At 39.8% G+C, this 20,359-nt stretch overlaps 1 long non-coding RNA gene across 1 annotated transcript in view; it reads left to right on the top strand.

Annotated features, from left to right (window-relative positions):
* Positions 1-5,627: 5,627 nt before the first annotated feature.
* The window catches only part of LOC308643926, a 115,657-nt gene continuing 100,925 nt past the window's right edge, over positions 5,628-20,359 (top strand). Inside the window, exon 1 of the long non-coding RNA XR_014020851.1 lies at positions 5,628-5,720. This is a non-coding gene — a long non-coding RNA (uncharacterized lncRNA). The remainder of the gene's footprint in view (positions 5,721-20,359) is intronic.

The following is a 20,359-nucleotide window of genomic DNA, read 5'->3' on the forward strand; positions in this document are numbered from 1 at the left end:
ACAACACCAAAGCCGGAAAACAATGGAATGCTGAGAGAGATGCTGGGAGAAAAAATAATCATCAACATTAGAATTCTATGCTCAAATTATCTTTCAAGAAAGAAGGTGAAATACAGACATTTAAAGACATTCAAAACTAAGTTTTTGCCCCCAACAAATTTTCACTAAAAGGAACTTTATTTCTTTTTCACTAACATTCAAAACTAAGTTTTTGCCCCAAACAAATTTTCACTAAAAGGAACTTTATTTCTTTTTCACTAAAGTGATACATTTTTTCAAAGAGAAAAGTGGATTCTAGAAAGAAAGTCTGAAATTCAAGAGAGAATGATGAGCAAAGAAATTAGTTTAAAAGGTGGTAAATCCAAATTGTTTACTGTGTAAATCTGTAATGTTAAATATATATTTATTACATAGATAATATTGTATGTTATACAATCTAATATAGTATATAAAATAATATTATCATTATTATATGGATAACAAAACAAGATAGAACCAAAATACTGGTCAGAATAATCTGTACACTGGAATGGAAGTGAATGGAGTTAAAGAGAATGCAGAGTTTCCCAAGTTTATTTGAGCATAGATCTCTAGCATCCTGTGGAATTATGTCACCAGGAAATGTGCTTTGTTTGGCTTGGCAGATATGGCTTCAATAGATGCCAGCCTCTTGGCGTCCTGAATCCCAAATAGGGTTGGGTAGAGCTATTGTTATCCTACCATTTAGGAAGTTTATTGGCACTTGTGTTCATGGTGGGTTAGTATAATTGTACCAGATAAAATACAAGACCCCTGGATAAATTTGAATTCCAGTTCAACAACAAATACAAAAGTAACCATTGCTTTCCAGAAATTCAAACTTAACAGGGTGTCGTGAATGTTTTATTACTAATTATGCAACCCAAGGTGGTTGAAGAAGTTGGGAAGGATGTGGGATGAGAGTGATGGGAGGAAGAATGGTAATGACTATGTTACTTCGGGGTGCTTGTACCTCTACATCATGAAACTGATAAAGCAGAAAGGGTTGGTCATGAGAGCAGGCTCTTAGCTGACCTTTTACTTCATAGATAAATAGGCTGTATTTGTTGTGATCCATCATTGGGATCAGCTTTGGGAACTGTCATGCTAGGCTAGTTAATCATAGCAAAAAGGCAATGGGATGGGCCAAAAGAAATGAGGGAAAGATGAAGGAAAGAGCCATCGATAATCATGAAAATCTGTCTTTCACTCCCAGAGAAATTTGGTATGTGACCCCAGGAAAGGGCTTGCTATAAACCTCCAACTTTCTAAATGAGGATAGGCTACTAGTTATAATTTCCTGGAAATTCTCTTGAAACCATGATATACTAATAGCAGCAAACACTTAGGAGTACCATGGTTTCAGTATGGTTTGAGTGTGTCCCCCAAAGGATCAGGTGTTGGATGTTTGGTCCCCAAGGTGGTGGTATTAAGAGAGGGTGGAACTTTTAAGAGGTGGGACCTAGTGGAAGATGATGAGGTTGCTGGGAGCATTACCCACAGGAGGATTAATATTGCTCTCTCAGAGTGAATTAGTTGCTGTGAGAGTGGATTGTTACAAAAGAGCAAGCCTGACTCTTGAAGCTTTCTGGATTCCTGTCTTATCATGTGATCTCTCCCTCTTGCACATGGCTTGCTTTAATGTAGCTAAAGGGGACCTTGCCAGAGCCAGTGCCATACTGTTTGGACTTTCTGCCTCCCAACTATGAGCTAAATAAACCTCTGTTCTACATAAAATACTCAGTTATTTTGTTTTAGCAACAAAAAGCAGACAAATACAAATCCTTATTAGGGGTCAGATATTGAATGAAGTACTTCATTGATATTAACTCTTTTACCATTTACAGGTATTAATTTATTATCATCTTTATTTTGCATTTATGCCACACTGAGATATAGAGAGATTAAACATCTTCCCCAAGACACATAAGTAATAAATAGCAGAAATAGGTGCTGAACCTAGGTGGTGTGGCCCCAGTGCGCTCTTAACTACTAACTGATACTGCCTTTCAGTGTATAGCTGACTGCTAATAGAGGGTCCGACCTGAAATGCTTGACAAGATGCAGACGAGGTGACATAAGTAGGAGCTAAACTTAGAGGCTTTGTTAGCTTTTTATTGCTATAATAAAATACCTGAGAAAATCAATTTAAAGGATGAAGATTAATTTGACTCATGATTTCTGAGGTTTCAATCCAAAGTTGGCTGGCTCCATTGTTTCTGGGCCTGTGGTAAGACAGAACATCATGGCAGAAGGTTGTGGAAGAACAAAATTGTTTTACCCCTTGGCAGCCTGGAAGCAGGGAGGAGAAAGAGAGAGGGGTGTTGGGGACAGGATATACCCTTCCAGAATATGCCCCTAGTGACCTCCAAAAGGCTCCAGACCTAAAGTTTCCACCTCCCAATAATGCCATCAAGCTATGAATCCATCAATGGGCAAATCCATCCATGAGGTCAGAGTCCTCATGGTCTGATCACTTCCCAAGAAGCCCACCTCTTAACATTGCTGCCCTGGGGATCAAGCATTCAATACTTGAGCCTTTAGAATATGTTCCAGATCCAAACCATGATACTCAGGCTCCACAAATTTCTTCCTTGCTCTGTTTCTGCACATATAGTGGCAGGCAATTCAAATAGGTATGATCTCTCTGATTTGCAAACCCACATTATGATAGCTATGTATGTGCAGGGCTTTTAAATTTTTTATGAAGTATTTACACTAACATGAAGGAATTAGCAATTAGGACACAGCTTTACCTGAAATGAACATTCCCTGCATCTCTCATCTCATAGGATGTTACTTTCATACGTAAAATCTTGTAATTGGCACAGTGCTAGAGCGAACATCTAATGGCTTTGCCAGTCCAGTACCAGCCCCAGGTCCTTCTGTTACAGCATCTCAATTGTGCTTTGGGAAGTGATTCTGTTCAAGGTAGTGTTGGAATTGTCAATCATGGTGCCAAGGGGCAGTAATATGAGCCAAATACAGTCTTATGGTATTAATCTTGGGAATAGGGTCAGATGGAAACCAGCATCTCTAAGGTGGTTTCTTGAAGAGATTCTGCCTCCTTGATCCTTATGGGAATCCCAATTCCTTTCTTTTCCATGGTCAATTAAGTCAGAGTTGGTTTCTATTGCTTGCATCCAAAGAACCCTAACAGATGAAAGCTATACCTATGTAAATAGAGATTATTATAATACATTGGTATGACCTCCCAGGGTTGGGGCTATAATGAGTCAAGGTGTTGTCAAGGTGCAAAAGAAAAGGAGATGCTGACTTGCAGGTTCCTGTGAGTGCAGTAGGCACTTGGGAGTGTTTTTTTTTTCTTTAAGGGTCTGAGGGAAGCACTTACCTCTATATTAGTGTGAGTCAATCCTATTATGTATGTATTATTAGATGAATAAAGGAAAGTTCTGATACCTGTGAGATATCCACACCTCCACTATTTGTTCAGAGACTGCTTTTAGAGAGGGAAGAGCAGAAACCATTCTGAACAGAGTTCTGATATGAGGGTCTCAGGAATTTGTTTAAATTTTCACACATCTGTAGACAGTTGGCTTGATGTGACTACAGCCATATTGAGTTGTCACTGCCATGATTTCCCACTGAGTAACCCTGGTCTGTTTTCCTCATGTAGTTTCCTAGCACACTATGAATAAAACCATAGAGGGTAGGAGGAGCATTGTGGCTGGATCTATGTGATCTACATGTTTATGTTAGCACAGTACAACCAGGTCCATTCTGGTCTGGATGAAAGCCACCTTTGTCCTGCTCATTATCTAAGCCCTGTGCCTTTGACCCAAGTCATGATCTTGATGCCACTCTTGACTATGTGTCTGTCTGTAAGTCCCTGCAAAATGGTTCTCTGAATACTTCTGGATCTGTTGCCTCTTTCTTTGGCCATATAGCACCCTCTGACTATGGTGATTAATTCTGTTACACCAGATTCTTCTGCACCAACATCCATTGGAAATGGCTTCAAGAAGAGTGTCTCTCAACTCTGGCTGCCTGTTGGGATCATCCAGAGAAACCTTATAAAATAGCCAATGATTTGTTCTATCCTCCAGAAATTTTAATCCATTTTATCTGGAGTAGCTCAGTAAATCAGCTTCCCAGGTGATCACCTACACAGCTAGAGGTTGAGACAGGGATCTCAACTCTGCAAATGTATTATGTCATCAGGATCAACTGGAAGAACTGCTAGGTAGGTTTGTCACAGAAACCTGGGGGCTGGAGAGAAGGGATCATTAAAGATTCTACGTCCATACTATACCATAGAATTAAAAATTGGGTTCTTCTCTAACTAGCTGCATGACTTATAGTAATTGCTTAGTTTTCTTATCCATACAATAGGGATAATAATGGTACCAAACCTCACAGTATTGTTGTGGGGATTAAGTGAGGTTACACATGTAAAATACTCAGCACAGTACCCAGCATGCTCAAAAATGTTAGCCATCAGCCATCATGGGCATAATATGATTAAGTTAGGTGAGAAGTATACCATTCCTTGGTGTTTATTCGAAATAATTAAAGTCAGAATACTATAGTGATACATACATATCCATATTTATTCTAGTGAAATTCCCAATAGCCAAACTATGGAACCAGCCTAGGTCTCTGTCAACAGATAAATGGATAAAGAAAATGTGGTATATATACATAATGAAGTTTTATTTAGCTATAAAGAAAAATGAAATTAAGTTATTTGCAGGAAAATGGATGGAACTGGAGAATATCATGCTAAGTGAAATAAGTCAGACTAAGAAATTCACGGGTCATCTGTTTTCTCTCATATGTGGGAGCTACAGAGAAAAAAAGGGGGTGAATAATAGAGGGGTGTCTCATGAGAATAGAAGGGGATCAGTACAGTAGAGAAAGAGGAACGGGGGGAGAAGGAGAGGAAGGAATAGGGAGATAATGGGGAATGAAATTGACCACACTATGTTAGATGCACTTATGAATATGTTACAATGAATCCCACTATTATGTATAATTAAAATGCAACAATAAAAATGTCCCCAAGAGTGAGAGGGCTTTGCTTCCCTATGGGCACAGTGGCTCAGCTCTCCAACTGCTGTCTGAAACTGCACAGAGGAAGGAGGCCAGGGAAGTCAGGAAAATTCATGGAGGTTCTGGGTCTGCAGATATTTGCTCTGGGGCTGAGTGGAATAATAATTACAATGCTCACAGCAGACATTTATTAAGTACATACTGTTTCGGGCCCTGTGAAGGTGTTTTCTTTCTTTAATTTCATTTAATCCTCAACAATACTCTATGAATTAAAAACTATCATCTACTCTTCTCAGATGAAGAATCTAAGTCCTGAGGCCTCATTCAAAGTCACACAGCTGGTAAAGAGTAGAGCTGAGAGGCTGGGATCGTGGCTTAGTGGTAGAGCTCTTGCCTAGCATGTGTGAGGCACTGGGTTCGATTCTTAGCACCACATATTTACCTAAAGTAAAGGTCCATTGACAACTAAAATAAAAAAAAATTTTAAAAAAGAGTAGAGCTGAGATCTGAGCTGAGCAAGTTTTTCTCTAGAATTCATGCTAGTAACCACAGTGCTCTCTTGGTTTTTATTTCTAAGTCAGATCCCTTTTTTCCTTAGGGAAGTGCAGTACACAGTGGTATCCTGGATCTGTGGGAGAAATTGAAGATGGAAAAAGAGACCAAAAGAGTTCTTTGGCCTTTGCCCCAAGGTAGGTACCATCTTTGTGCTAGGCAATAGTGGATGGAGAAAGCTGGGAGGGGAAGAAGCAGAGGGGTCTGTATTTGAAGGCAATTAGCTAGCTCATTTGGATAATTAGTTCTCACATTCATTCACCAAACACTTGTCAGCCACCATACAGAGGCAGTGTCTCTAGCTTACCATGAGAAGTTGGGCTCTGAAGTTGGACAACTGGGTTTGAACCCCAACCTCAACACCATTGTTGAATGCCACTGGGGAAGGAGCATAGCCTCCTCTGGCCTCAGTTTCCTAACAGTAAAACTGGGTTATTACTAGTACTTCATTTGTCTTGATATGAAGATTCACAAGTTAATATATGTGAAACATCTTAGAATGGTAACTAGCTTACAGTAAATACCCAGTATTTGTAAACCATGATCATGTCATGCTTTTAATACAGAGGCTGTATGGTAAGTAAGTTCTCAGAATCTAAGACCGAAGACAAGCAAATGAATAGTTATCCTGCCTGATCTGCAGTTTCACTTCCTATAGTTTCATTACCCAGGGACAGCAGCAATCAAACCATATTAGTATTAGTCTTGACCCAAGAAGGCAGGGAGGGACCACATTCACATACTTTTATTATGGTATATTGTTAAACTTGTTCTTTTTTTTTTGGTATTAATTGTGGTTGTTAATTTCTTACTGTGCCAAATTTATAAATTAAACTTTATTATAGGTATGCATGCATATGCATACGAAAGACAATTCTACATAGGAATCAGTTCTACCTGTGGTGTCAGGCATTCCTGGGGGGTCTCGGAATGGACCCCTCCTGGATGAGGAGGCCTGCTGTAATGGCAGTGTGTGATGTGAGGAGCTGTGACAGGTTGGGGTGGGATCTTGTAGCAGGCACATCAGACCTGTCCTAGGGATGTGTGTGAAGGGGGAGACAGTGTGGGCTTTCTAGAGATGCCGATTTCTTTCTTTCTAGAATCTTGCAGGACAGGAAGGTAACCAGGGGAGCTGCAGCAACCTAGCTGGTGGATGAGTAGGAGCTGAGAGAAATCAGCTCACATTTGCAGGGTTGCCAGATTTAGCACCTAAAAGTACAGGATGCCCTGTGAAATATGAATTTCAGATAAACAACAGGATAACATTATCGAATGCACACTATTTTTAGCACAGGAGTGCCCTATGTATTGTATAACCATACCAATTATTGGTTGTTTATCTGAAATTCAAAATTCACTGGGCAAGCTATATTTTATCTGGCAATTTTATCCATCCACATGCAGAGAGATGCAATGTGTTTCAGAGTAGTCAGAGAGATGGGGGAGGAAAGGCAGAGTGGGCAGGGTGAGGCTGGGAGGCACACAGGAGCCAGATCTGGAAAGACCTAAGCTGTGTGAAAGGGTTTGGGTTTTATCCCCAAATTAGTGAAGAGCCATTGGAGGGCTTTAACCACAAGGATGTGAAACCACAAAGACATGCAGTGCTTACTGTGTTGTCAGGCTTGATGGAAATAGTTTTAGTTTTTATTGCTACATGGCAAATTACCCCAAATCTACTTACTATCTTAAAACAACAAACATTTATTATCTCACAGTTTCTGTGGGTTAGGAATTCAGAAGCTACTTTGCTGGGTGCTTTTGGCTCAGGGTTTCTTAGGAGGCTGTAGACAAGAGGTTGACAGGGTTGCAGGCATCTGTAGACTTTATTGGTGCTGGGGAATTTACTTTAAAGGTGGCTTGTTCACAAGGTTGGTACTCGCATGGAAAGGTACTGCTAGCTGTTGGTAGGACTTAGATCCTTGACATATGGACCCTCCACAAAACCACTTGTGCATCCTCACAACATGGCAGCAAGCTCAGGGATCCAAGAGAGAGCAAGGTGGAAAGCACATGTATTTTGTGACCTTAACTTTGGAATTCACAGAACTTCATTCCCATAATATCCTAATGGTAATACAGGCCAGCTCTGCTACACATAAAGGCAGTATTTAAGGTATATATACAAGGAGATAGGGATCACGGGGTGTTATGATTTGGGTATGAGGTGGCTCCCCAAAGCTCATGTGTAAGGTAACACAAGAAGGTTTAGAGGAGAAACAATTGGATTATGAGAGCCTCAACCCATTCCATGAATTAATCCGCTGATGGGAATAACTGAGTGGTAACTGAAGGTGAGTAGGGTGTAGCTGGAGGAGGTGAGTCATTGGGGGTGTGAAACTTTGGGGTATATATTTTTTTTATCTGACAAGTGGAGCCTCTCTCTCTCTCTCTCTCTCTCTCTCTCTCTCTCTCTTTCCCCTGACCATATCCTGAGCCACTTTCCTCCATCTACTCTTCCACTTTGATGTTCTGCCTCACTTTGAGCCCCAAGGAATGGACCAGGCTGTCTGTGGATGGAGACCTCTAAAACTATAAGCCAAAAATAATTTTTTCTTCCTCTAAGATTTCTCTTGTCAGGTCTTTTAGTCACAGTGGCAAAAAAGCTGACTAAACCATGGGGCCATCTAGGAGGCTGGCTACCACAGGTGTGTAGCTTACATGGTGATGCATATGACCTTGAGGTAGAGAACGATGGAATACTGAAGAAAGGTTTGGAGGAAGAGATATGCGGGAGAAGAGGGGAGACGAAGGGAAAAGACATTGGGAAGGTGTGTTAGAGCAGTTTGTGCAGATAGCATAACCAAAGTCACAGCAGAAGGAACTAGATCTACTTTCTTCTTTCCTGGACAAGCTCCAGAAATGGCTATGGTCCTCCAGAGAAGACCCTGGGAGAAAGCACATGCACTGGAGAGTGGGAGGGCAGTACTCCAGAGCCCCAGGTTCCTGAGTACATGATGGAAGGTTTCCATGGTGAAACAGAAAAGCCACATGCTTAAGGAGAAAAAGTGTTAATTATTCAAGGGGAACATAATTGGGACTTTTTGTTCGTTTTTTTTTGGTTTGTTTGTTTGTTTGGTACTAGAGATTGAACTTAGGGGCACTCGACCACTGAGCCACATCTCCAGCCATATTTTGTATTTTATTTAGAGACAGGGTCTTAGTGCCTCACTTTTGCTGAGGTTGGCTTCAAACTCCCACGACTCTCCTGTCTCAGCCTCCTAAGCCACTGGGATTACAGACATGCACCACAGCCCCTGGCTCTCAAGGGAAGGTGGCCCTCAGAAGCTCATGTGTGACACAATGCCAGAATGTGCACAGGTGAAATGAATAAATCTTTAGAGTTGTAACTTAATCAATGATTAATCCATTGATGTGGAATAATTGGATGGTATGTGCAGGCAGGTAGGGTGTGGCTGGAGGAGGTAGGTCACTGGGACACGGCTTTAGGGCTTATATTTTGTCCCTGGTGAGTGGAATCCTCTCTCTGTTTCTTAGTGTCATGTTCTGTGCTATTTTCCTGCATCCTTTCTGCCTCACCTGGGGCCCAAGCAATAGAGTCAGCTGTCTACATGGACTGAGACCTCTGAAACCCTGAGCCAAAATAAACCTTTCCTCCTCTAATTATTCTTATCAGGTCTTTTGGTTAAAGTGACAAAAAGGATGACTAAAACAATCACACATGGTTTTGGAATTACTGGATAGGGGAGGAGCCGCAAAAGTAATTTCTATTTTATCTATCAGTCTAATATCTATCCATCTATCTGTCAACTTCTCTCTTTTGTTTTACACACACACACACACACACACACACACACACACACACACACACACACATATTTTAAGAAACCATAAACTTGTTGACATACACAGGCATTTTAACAAGTGTTTTCCAGCACAGAAAGTTCAGATAGAAATTAACCTGTAAGATGAGCGCCCTCTGCTGCCACTTGTATGAAATAGATTTTTTTGACAACACAAGGGAAAAATCTTAAAAAGGCTTGTAGGCTGACTGCTGCCAATCATCATCATCATCATCATCAAATAAGTAGCATATTTACTTCTTCAAATATTTTTGATATTTTTCTACTTTTTAGAAACTCGGCTTTCTATACCTTTCAATTTTTACATTTCAGTGGTAAATATAATGCAAACATAGGTGAAGGAAAACCAGAGACATTAGACAGTGATACATTATGTAATTAGGAGCATGTCTTCCAAACTCTTAACCAAATACAATAAATCTCTTCCTAGGTGTCAAATGCGTAGGTCAGAAGTCACCAGCAATAGCTTATCATAGCAGGCAGGAGGAAATGTCCTCTGGCTTTATGAACTCCAGAGTACCCAGGGAAAGGTGCTGACCTTCATAGCCAGCTTTTCTGGTTCTTCCTGCAGAGAGTAGGCAGGGAGGGGAGAAGGACAGACCAATAGATATTCTATGACAATTCCATGGTAGAAGACTCAAGGAATAGGGGTGCACTTATTTGTCCTCTGTACTAAGCAGTACATTGTGATGAATGGGCTTCAGCTCCTGATTCCTCCACTCACACCTGGCCCATCTGGGGTGACAACACTGTCACCGGTGTTTAGCTAGAAACTTCCATTCTTTCCACAATTCATCCCTGCTGTCATCTTCTGGCTGTCTGGTGGCTTTTAGCTTCTGAGCTCTCAGATACATCACTCCTGGCTCACTGTGGGAGTCAGGACTTCGCAGCACTTGTTTTTATTTATTTGTTTTGTTGTTGGTGGTGGTTCTGGGATTATAGCCCAGGACCTCATGCATGCCAAGCAGACACTCTACCACTGGATTGCACACCCAGACCTGAAGGGCTTTTGATCCTGGAAGTCTTGCAACTTCAGGGAAGAGATGCTCCCTGGGTCAGCATCATCCCCGCCTTTACCTAGAAAAGGTGATTGGACGTGGATATCTGTGGGTAAGCTATATATCTTCTCCCAAGCTCCAGTTTCCTCATCTATAAAATAGGATCCATGAAACAACACATTTCATCAAGTTTTGTGAGTATTATAGCTAACAAAACATTTAAGATAAATGTTACATTAACAAAATAATTATTATTAGGCCTTATTGAATTTTTCCAAGCAGAGGACTAGTAGCTACCAAGCCAGCAAGAAGAAGGTTAAAAATCAAGGAAGGTGGTGTTGTTCGTAATAAGTTAATTTTTAAAATATGTAAAAATAAATCTAGATGAAGTATATCAAAGGTTAACAATGGCTATCTGTGAAAGGATAATGTAAAGATGTCTTTTTTCCATATTTTTTCAAATTTTCTATAACAAGTATATGTTTTTATATTGGAAAAAATAATAAAATTTAATGTTAAAAATCTATTTTCTTAACAAATAGTGCAGAAAACTGGCTATCCAAATGTAGAAGAAAAGAGACTAGATCCTCATTTCTTACCCTGCACAAAAGTCAATTCAAAGACCTAAGAAGTAGACCTATGCAACTCCTTGGAAAAAAACAGGGTCAACACTCCAACAGAGAGGCACAGGCAATGACTTTCTCAGTAGGACCCATAAAGCTCAGGAAATAATGACGAGAGTTAACAAATGGGTTGGTATCAAATTAAAAGCTTCTGCACAGTAAAGGAAACCATTGAGAATACAAAGAGAAAGCCTATAGAATGGGAGACAATCTTTACTAGTGACTCCTCTGACAGAGGATTAACATCCAGAATATATTTTAAAAACTCAAGAAATTTAACACCCCCAAAATCCCCCCAACTAATAAATGGGCAAATGAACTAAACAGAGACTTCTCAAAAGAAAAAATACAAATGGCCAACAAGTATATGAAAAAAAATTCAACATCTTTAGCAATTTTGGAAACACAAATCAAAACCACACTGGGGTTTTATCTCACTCCAGTCAGAATGGTAGCCATGAAATATTAATACATTCTGGAGAGGATGTGGAGAAAAGGAAACACTTTACACTGTTGGTATATAGTGTAAATTAGTTTATTCACCATGGAAATCAGTATATAGTGTCCTTAAAAGATGAGGATTAAGGCCACTATATGACCCCCAAATACCACTTCTTGGTATTTATCCTGAAGAATTGAAATCTGGGAAACAGATGGTGGAAATACTGGGGAATGATATTGGCCAAATTATATTATATGCATGTATGAATATGTAACAACAGATCCCACCACTATGTACAAACTATAATGAACCAATAAAAATGTGAAAAAATAAACAACTCAAAAAAAATTTAAAATGAGCATCCTATAGAGATATAAGCATACCTTTGTTAATAGGGGTATAATTCACAATAGCCAAACTATGGAACCAGCCTAAGTATCTGTTAACAGATGAATGGAGAAAGAAAACATGGTATATATACATAATAGAATTTTATTCAGCCTTAAAGAAAAATGAAATCATGTCATTTGCAGGAAAATGGATGGAAGTTGAGATAATTATGTTAAGTGAAATAAGCCAAACAAGAAAGTCAAGGATCATATGTTTTCGCTCATATGTAGAAGCTAGAGAAGTAAATAGAAAAGAAAGGTGAGGAGGGGATCTCATGAAAATCAATAGAAGATCAGTAAAGTAGAGGAAGGAGACCAGGGAGAGGGAGAGGGGTAGAAAGGAGATATCCTGGGAAATGATATTGGCCTAATTATGTTGATACATTGTGTGCATGTATGAAAATGTAACAATGAGTCCCACATTATGTATATATGCACCAATAAAACTACGGAAAATTTTTTCTTTCTTTTCAGCATATTTACTTACATAATTCATATATGTTTTATTCTCCATCTAAAATTTAAATGTTGGAGGTAAAGCTAAAATTCTCCATGAACACATACACACCCCTTACTGCTGCCACATCAAACTCCATTACTTTCCAGAGGTAAATCACTGGTATTGGTTTTGCATGTGCCCTTTTAGATATTTTTCTCTGCATTTATGTGTTGCTGGCTCATTGATCAAGGACAATTTGTGACATGATCAAACGCATGTTATTTTCCCTCCCATTATTCTTTAGAACTTGTCCAGGGGGGATAATCGTCCTGCCACTAGATGAAAAACAGGGCCACCCTCAGGGCTTTCTGACCAGTCTTAGGTAATAGATATTTCTAACTTCTTTGTCATAAAACAGAAGGTCAGCTTGGAAATTTAAACTATCCAGTGCAGAGTACACAACACGTTCTATGTCACAAGGAAAAAAAAACTGAATCTAACTAGGATCAAAACTCTAGATGGGTAGTTTTCAATGTTTTTTGCACCCTGAGATCATTTTGAGAAGTTTTTTTTTTTCTGACTTTTGATTCTCACAAGAAATTTTATTGCCCCAAATCAGAAGTCAAAGAGTTAAAGAAGATGAAAAGGCTTGAAGACTTCAGCCCAGGACTGCTGAATACCTGGGCTTTATTTATATTTTCTTTTTTTTAAAAAAATTAATTGATTTTATTTTTTTTAATACACAACAGCAGAAGTTTTAAAAACATTCTGATGCTTCAGCTTCACCCTTCGAATTTTTGATGCAATAGGTCTGGGATTCACCTGGGCTTCGGGGGTTTCAGAGCTCTCAAATGATTCCAATGGACTCTAGATCTAACATCAGAATTATAGGAAATACAGGGACTTGGGTAGAAGAACATGTTAAACAACACCAAGGAGATGTAGTGAGTCATGTCTAGACAATGGGAACCACTACAGGACAAAGACTCCATTTCTTTACAAAAAAAAAAAAAAAACAGTAAAAGGAGAAAAGGGGAAAGAGAGGAATGATCTGCAGATTAGAAGTGAAAAAACAGCAACTAATTGCAGTATATAAATAGATCCTTTTTCCTCCTCAGGTGAACAAAGAAAATATATGAAATACGTTATGCAGCCAAGAGGTGAACTTACTCATTCAGCAGATATTTCATGTTATTAAGAGATGTGTGATAATGGGTGTGTGACAATGATACTGGGTTATGATTTATTTTTTTAAAGTTTTTATTTTTCAGGACACAGGTTGAAATAGCACTGGATGAACTCTCTCTGGATAATATAATCGCTAGAATTTGCTTCAAAATTGTCTAGGGAAAGGAGATGTGGATGAGAGTATAGATTTAAAAAAAAAGACTGGTCATTACTAAACTGTTGAAGATGAGTGATGGTAAACAAGGAATTCACTCTTCTATTTTTTTCTTTTTTGTATGCTTGAAATTTTCCAAAATAAGGTTTTTGGAATGTCCAACACAAGATACTGATGACCACTTTAGTTTTCATTTAAAGATAAGTCTTCTTTCTCCCACTAACGCTGTAGTTAGTGGATGTCTGCCTTGGAAGAAAGATGTGTAGCAATCTGTCCTGCTCCTTACCAATCCCCAGCTGCTTCCTGATTGCTCACCTTTGCTTTCAAAGGCCAAGGCAGGGGGGAGGAAATATAAAGGGACTACATAGTTTTTACCTATTGGGTGTTCTTGGTAAAAAAAAAAAAAAACAAAAAAACAAAACTCACCCAGGTTAGTTTCATAGCTGTCTCTTCATGGGTTTGCTCACTTTCTTCATATTTGGGGTTGAATTCGGTCTCCTCAAAAGAAATGCTAAAATCCTAGACCCCAGTATCTGGGAGTGTGCTTTCATTTGGGAAAATGGTCTTGGCTGGTGTACTCAAACTAAAATGAGGTTATACAGGACTAGGATGGGTCTGAAATCCAATGCCTGGTATCCTTAAAAGAAAAGGGATTTGAAGGTACATAAGAAACACACAGAAGAGATAAGGCCGTGGAAAGATGGAGGCAGAGATTGGAGTTATTCTACCACCCAAGAATACCACGGTTTGTTGGCCGCCCAATAGAAGTTAGAAAGAGGTACGGAAATATTCTTCCCCAGAGATTTTGGAGGGAAGCGTGGGCCTACTAACCCTGTGATTGTGGACTTCTAAAACTGTGAAACAATAGATTGCTCTTGTTTTAAGCCACTCAATTTGTATTCCTTTGTTACGTCGGTCCTAAGAAATGAATCCACCTTGGTGCAGCCCTCCAGAGCTCTGGAGCTGTTCCCCAGCTGCCCCAGGTGGTGCCCCCTGGGCTGCCTGTTCCCACCCACCATGGTTCCTTTGTTACAGGGCTGGGCCTTCCTGGAAACTGAGGTGGCATGAAAACTAACCCGCTTCAAACCCTGATTCTAGAGATCAAGTCAGAAAGATTTCAGACAGGTTGCTCAGAGTGAAGGGAATGAGTTTATTGAAGGGATAGGAAAAAGGAAGGTGGATACTCTCAAGGGAGAGGATGGGTCCTCTCAGAGAGGAGAGAGAAAATGTGCCTGTCCTGCACTCCAGTTTATTGGGGATCCCAGAGAAGTTTCCAGAGAGTCACACCTGGATCCACCTCTTGACTTTTGACTGACAGCAAGATAATATCCAACTTTCAAGTCCCCACATCATGGCAACCCTAGGCCACTTGGGCCCAGGGTGAGTGGTTTTAACTGGATTCTTAACCAGGAATTCTTACAGGTTTTAAGGTTAGGAGGAATTATCCTTATCTCCCTGAGTTCTGGGATCTGGTCTGTAGAAGTCACAAAAGTCCCCTCAGGGTAACTTGGGTTCCTCTTATCGACATTATTTGGGACCTGCGTTTCTCCTACAGATAACAGGTTGTTTGCTGAGGAATGTGACATATCCTGTCCACTTAGGTCAGGGAGGGCTGCAGGTAAATTGCTTCTTGGAAGAAAACTCATGTGGGAGCCAGCAGAGTGGGCCCATCTTATAGAATTATTCCCTTAACCTCGTGTTCCCACCACTCAGGTCATCACTCTTCTCCTTACAGGTGGGTCTGCTTGGGCAGAACTTCAAAGCTCTCTCTCCCACCTGGCTACTCCAGGCTAAGAAAACCCTCGTCCACCCTTTCCCTTCCACATTCTGAGGTGGGGGCTTCTCTTAACGCATCAGGTTTCTCTGTCTCCTGCACAAAGCACTTAGGCAACCGTTTTCCACTTGAGATTTCCTGGGTGTGAATTGTACCCTGGTCTGCTCTGCCTCCCTTCCTTAATTACAGGGACCCTGTACTGTGTTTTCTGTAAAAGCCCCTCCTTTACACCTGTAGAGGATTACCCGTGGAAATCTCATGAATCCTCCATCATTCTGACCTCATCATATCCTTGATCTGTCTGAGGGTTCAAGACCCTTGGACTTGATGCTGACCATTTTTTTTTGTAATTTTTTTTTTTTTTGGTAAATCACTCCAGTAGAAAAAAATATGTACCTGTAAAACTTCATTAATTGTTTGTGAGTTGTTCTGAATAGTTTATTCAGTCTTTATCTTAGTGGTGAATAGTATGGTAACCCTAATTTTTTTTAACCACTGCAAAGTATTTGAAATCAACATTCCCATACACACTTTTATATGCACATGTTCTTTTTTTTCAGTTCTTTTTCTGTTTTTTTTTATTGCTTGTTCACAACATTACAAAGCTCTTGACATATCATATTTCATACATTAGATTGAAGTGGGTTATGAACTCCCAATTTTACCCCAAATGCAGATTGCAGAATCACGTCGGTTACACATCCACAATTTTACATAATGCCCTATTAGTAATTGTTGTATTCTGCTACCTTTCCTATCCCCTACTATCCCCCCTCCCCTCCCCTCCCATCTTCTCTCTCTACCCCATCTACTGTAATTCATTTCTCTCCTTGTTTATTTTCCTATCCCCCTCACAACCTCTTATATGTAATTTTGTATAGCAATGAGGGTCTCCCTTCATTTCCATGTAATTTCCCATTTCTCTCCCTTTCCCTCCCATCTCATGTCTCTGTTTAATGTTAATCTTTTCTTCCTGCTCTTCCTCCCTGCTTGTTTCTCCAAGTAAGAAAAAGAGAATTACTGAGTCATAGACTATATGCTTTAATGTTTTTCATCCACTCTGCCAAATGCTCTCTAGGTGGCTGATTGACCTTAAATTCCCTCCTTCTGGAGGTGGGTCAGGGTATTTTTTGACTTGACTCCCACTACTCAAGGTGTTCGGCTTCACTAGTGCTCCAAGCTGTTGTGAATTTACACTAATGACAACTAGCTAACTGGATTATATTCAAGAAAATTTCATCACCTGAACATATTAAACTGAAACTCAGTATTTATTCCCTCCTCATTTTGGTGACCTTCCAGTCCAGAAGATATTGGACTAAACAAACAGACATGAACAAACACTGCATTTCTAAACTTCCTGCAGCTAAAGTTCTGGGTGCAAAATAGTTCCTGCTAATGAGGTGCATTCACCAGAAACTTAAAGGTGGGAATGAGATTGAGGTATCTTCCTATTGCCTCTTTGGTCTGTTTTCTGATGCCAGGTATGGTTATAGAATCTAGATTTTTTTTTTTTTGCTTTTGTTTCTTTTTTTTTTTTTTTTTTTTATCCCCAGGGGTGGTTCAATGTTTGGTCTCCAGAGACTCCTATCTGATCCTGAATCTTCTCTGTACTGGCATTTTCTTGGAATCAATACTTCCAGTGGCATCCTATTGATTTCTATCTTCCTGGTTGGAAAGATATGATAGTTTGATCCACCAACAAATGTGGTCCATGATCCAGAATGGTGGGTCCATTCTGCTGTGTTCTGGGCATTGTTCCTGGGGATCTGCCCTAAGCCCACTCCTCCAGTCCTTCCACCAATTTCATATGTATCCAATACTCTATATTAAATCTCATTTTGAATTAAATCCCTAGAGTGGGGTATGCTTCCTGCAGTTGGGACTTGAGAGACACAGTCTTGCTAATTCTACTTCTCAGTCACAGGCAATGGTCCTGCTTGACCATGATTGAGGGGCTCAGTTTCCTTGTTGGTACATCAGGCTGAGAAACTCTTGTTATTTGGTGCAATGGATTTCCACAAAAAGTATTTTGCTAAGCCTAAGCTATTGGAGCTAACAGATGGAAGAGATAATATGTGGTCAGAAAGGCGAACCCCAGGCTTAAATTCTACATCCTGGTTCTGGTCTTGACTCTTTCTGCCCCTTACCAGCCAATGATCTTCATTAAATCCTTTTCTATTCTGGGACTGAGTTTGTGTGGCCAAGGGGTTCTAGATGACTTTTAAGGTCTGTTTTAGCTCAAAGACTCTATGAAATCATGTGCCCATGAAATGGTTAAGTGCTAAACAGCCTCATGGCCCACCAACATTAAAATCCTTGCATATGACACATTGAGTCCCTTTTTTTCCTGACTCTGCTGGGCACTAAGTTTTCTCTGTTCTGTCTGCTTGCTTTTGTTTTGTCTTCCATTAATAGTAAATTGACATAAAATTGCAGTTCATGAGAATTGGAGGTGTTGCCATAGAAACAGCCTTGCTCCATCGATGGAAGCATTAAGTTTTTGACGATAATCTCTGAGGTGCTGGTAAAATGAAAAACAAAATGAGAAATATAGTAAGAATAACATTTTGTTTTCAGAGAGAGTGGACCTTGTCCTGAAGGCTTGCTCTGAAGGCCTGTGGAGCACATTGTGGCGAAGGCTCAGATGTCTCCATGTCTAATAGGGCTCCCTGACTCACAAGGTCTGACATAATGTGGTAAGAATGAAATGTACTGTGGGTCCTGACACCCTGAGTTTGTGTTACAAAGATGTTTCAGAACTCATTGTGATGAACATAAGATGAAAACATTCCACTTCAGGCTTATTGATCGTGATTCAAAATTGTCTCCTTTCGGGATCTAGTGAAATTGTATTTCTTCCCTTCTATCATTTCATTTACTTTCAGAAATATTTCCTGTTTTCAGTGCATAGTTCTTTCTTTTCCTCCCTTCTTTCCTTTGTTCTTGATTTTATTGAGGTATAATGTACAAAAAATTTATTTGGTCTAAGTGTACTATTGGATGAACTTTGATTATTGTATGCAGACATTTAATCTCCGCCAACATCAAGATGTAGAATAGTTCTATTTTCCAAAAAGTTCCTCTTGTCTCTTTGCAATCTATCCTCTTCACCTTTTTCCCCTGCTCCAGTAACCACTGATCTGCTTCCTATAACTATAGTTTTTACCTTTAATAGAATTTCACATAAATGGAGTCAAATAGTATATATGTAGACTTCTGTGTTTGACTTCTTACCTAAAATAATGTCTTTGATACTCATCCATGTAGTCATATATATCATTCCTTTTTCTTGCTGTGTAATTTTCTATAAGATGAATACACTAAAATTGGTATTCACTCACCAGTTTATAGTGCAATGCCAGATTCGTGGGACCCAATAGACCTCCAGGAGCCGAATCCGATGCAATCACACAAGAGTCTTTATTGCAAGCTCGAGCCTGGACTCACAACCGTTCCCGACACAGTGGTCCCAGGGAGTGAGTCCCGGTCCTTTGTTCAGTGAGATTTTATAGGTTTTGGGGGGATACTCTATGCATCACAACATCACACAGCAAATCATTCCATACCGCAGGAAAGTCAAACAACAACTCTTAACATTGATTAGCACATTCACTGGCGGGAACAAGTTGGGTAGGGGTGATTGGTTAGTACAAGAGGGGGATTCCTTTGAACTGATTGGTTTAGGCCACAAGGGGTGTACATGCTAAACTACATGGTTTCCCAACATGTTATCAACCACCATAAACTACTGAGGGGACATCTGGCATCCCAGGTATTTTCCTTTTATTTATGCTGATTGGAGGTTGCTAGGGGGTTGCTATAAGTCCTCACCTAGCCTAATTGAGTCAGGGACACCTGGAGCCAGGGCAGATCTCTCCTGTTATTTGCAGACAAACAACTCAGCAGGGTGGTTATCTGCCTAGAAAGGCTCTGTGAGTTTTTTCCAAATACAAGGGTCACATCCCCTTCCTTAGGACAGGCCTTGAGGTAGAAGCTGCTGTTATTTATTTTCAAAAATGGAGTCACATCAGTTTCTCAATAGAAATTTGGGTTGTTGCAAGTTGCTTCTACATTTAAGTCTTTGTATGGACATACAATGTTATTTTTCTTGAGTGGGGTAGCTGTGTTTTATGGTACATGTATGAGTTTTTTTTTTTTAACTTTGCAAAAAACTACCAATATTATTTTCCAAAATTGGCTTTACTGGCTTGCACTTCCATCAGCTATATGGAAATGAGAGCTTCAGTTGCTACACATCCTTGCTAAAACTTGGTATCATCTCTCAGTTTCTGCACTTGTCTTGGAGACCATACTTTGAGCAAGACTGCTCAAGCCATTTGTAGGAATAGTTTCTAAAATCAGAAAATAAATGTATTTTTTATAATTAGAAAACAACTAGGTATTCTGATTACTACCAACCAGAAAAATAGGTAATCTAACACAAAAATCCCTTTGGATAAGAAAAAAAAGAAGGAAAGAAAGAAAGGGAAAATTACACAAGTCTAACTCTATAGTTTCATATGGATTTTACTTTTTTTAAAATTTTAATATTTATTTATTTATTTATTTTTAGTTTTCGGCAGACATAACACCTTTGTTTGTACGTGGTGCTGAGGATTAAACCCGGGCCGCATGCATGCCAGGCGAGCGCGCTACCATTTGAGCCCCACCCCAGCCCTGGATTTTACTTTTAATGCCAACTTTAGAGTATACTTCTTGTCTGAGAAACACTTTGGGTTTTCTTTCTTTCCTACATAATGGAAAAACCCATACTATCTATTTTTAAGAAATGATGAAAATCTAGCTCTGACACACTGTGGCCTTGAAAGCATGTCCATTAGCATCATTTCTAGCCTCTTAAGCAAAGTTTGGAGGAGCAAGAACATAATGGGTGGACACACGGCTAGGCTCAGGGACAGAGGCAGTGATCTATGCACTGAATAGG

Source organism: Spermophilus citellus (genome assembly GCF_964194105.1).
Source record: "Spermophilus citellus genome assembly, chromosome: 3".
NCBI classification, from domain to species: domain Eukaryota; kingdom Metazoa; phylum Chordata; class Mammalia; order Rodentia; family Sciuridae; genus Spermophilus; species Spermophilus citellus.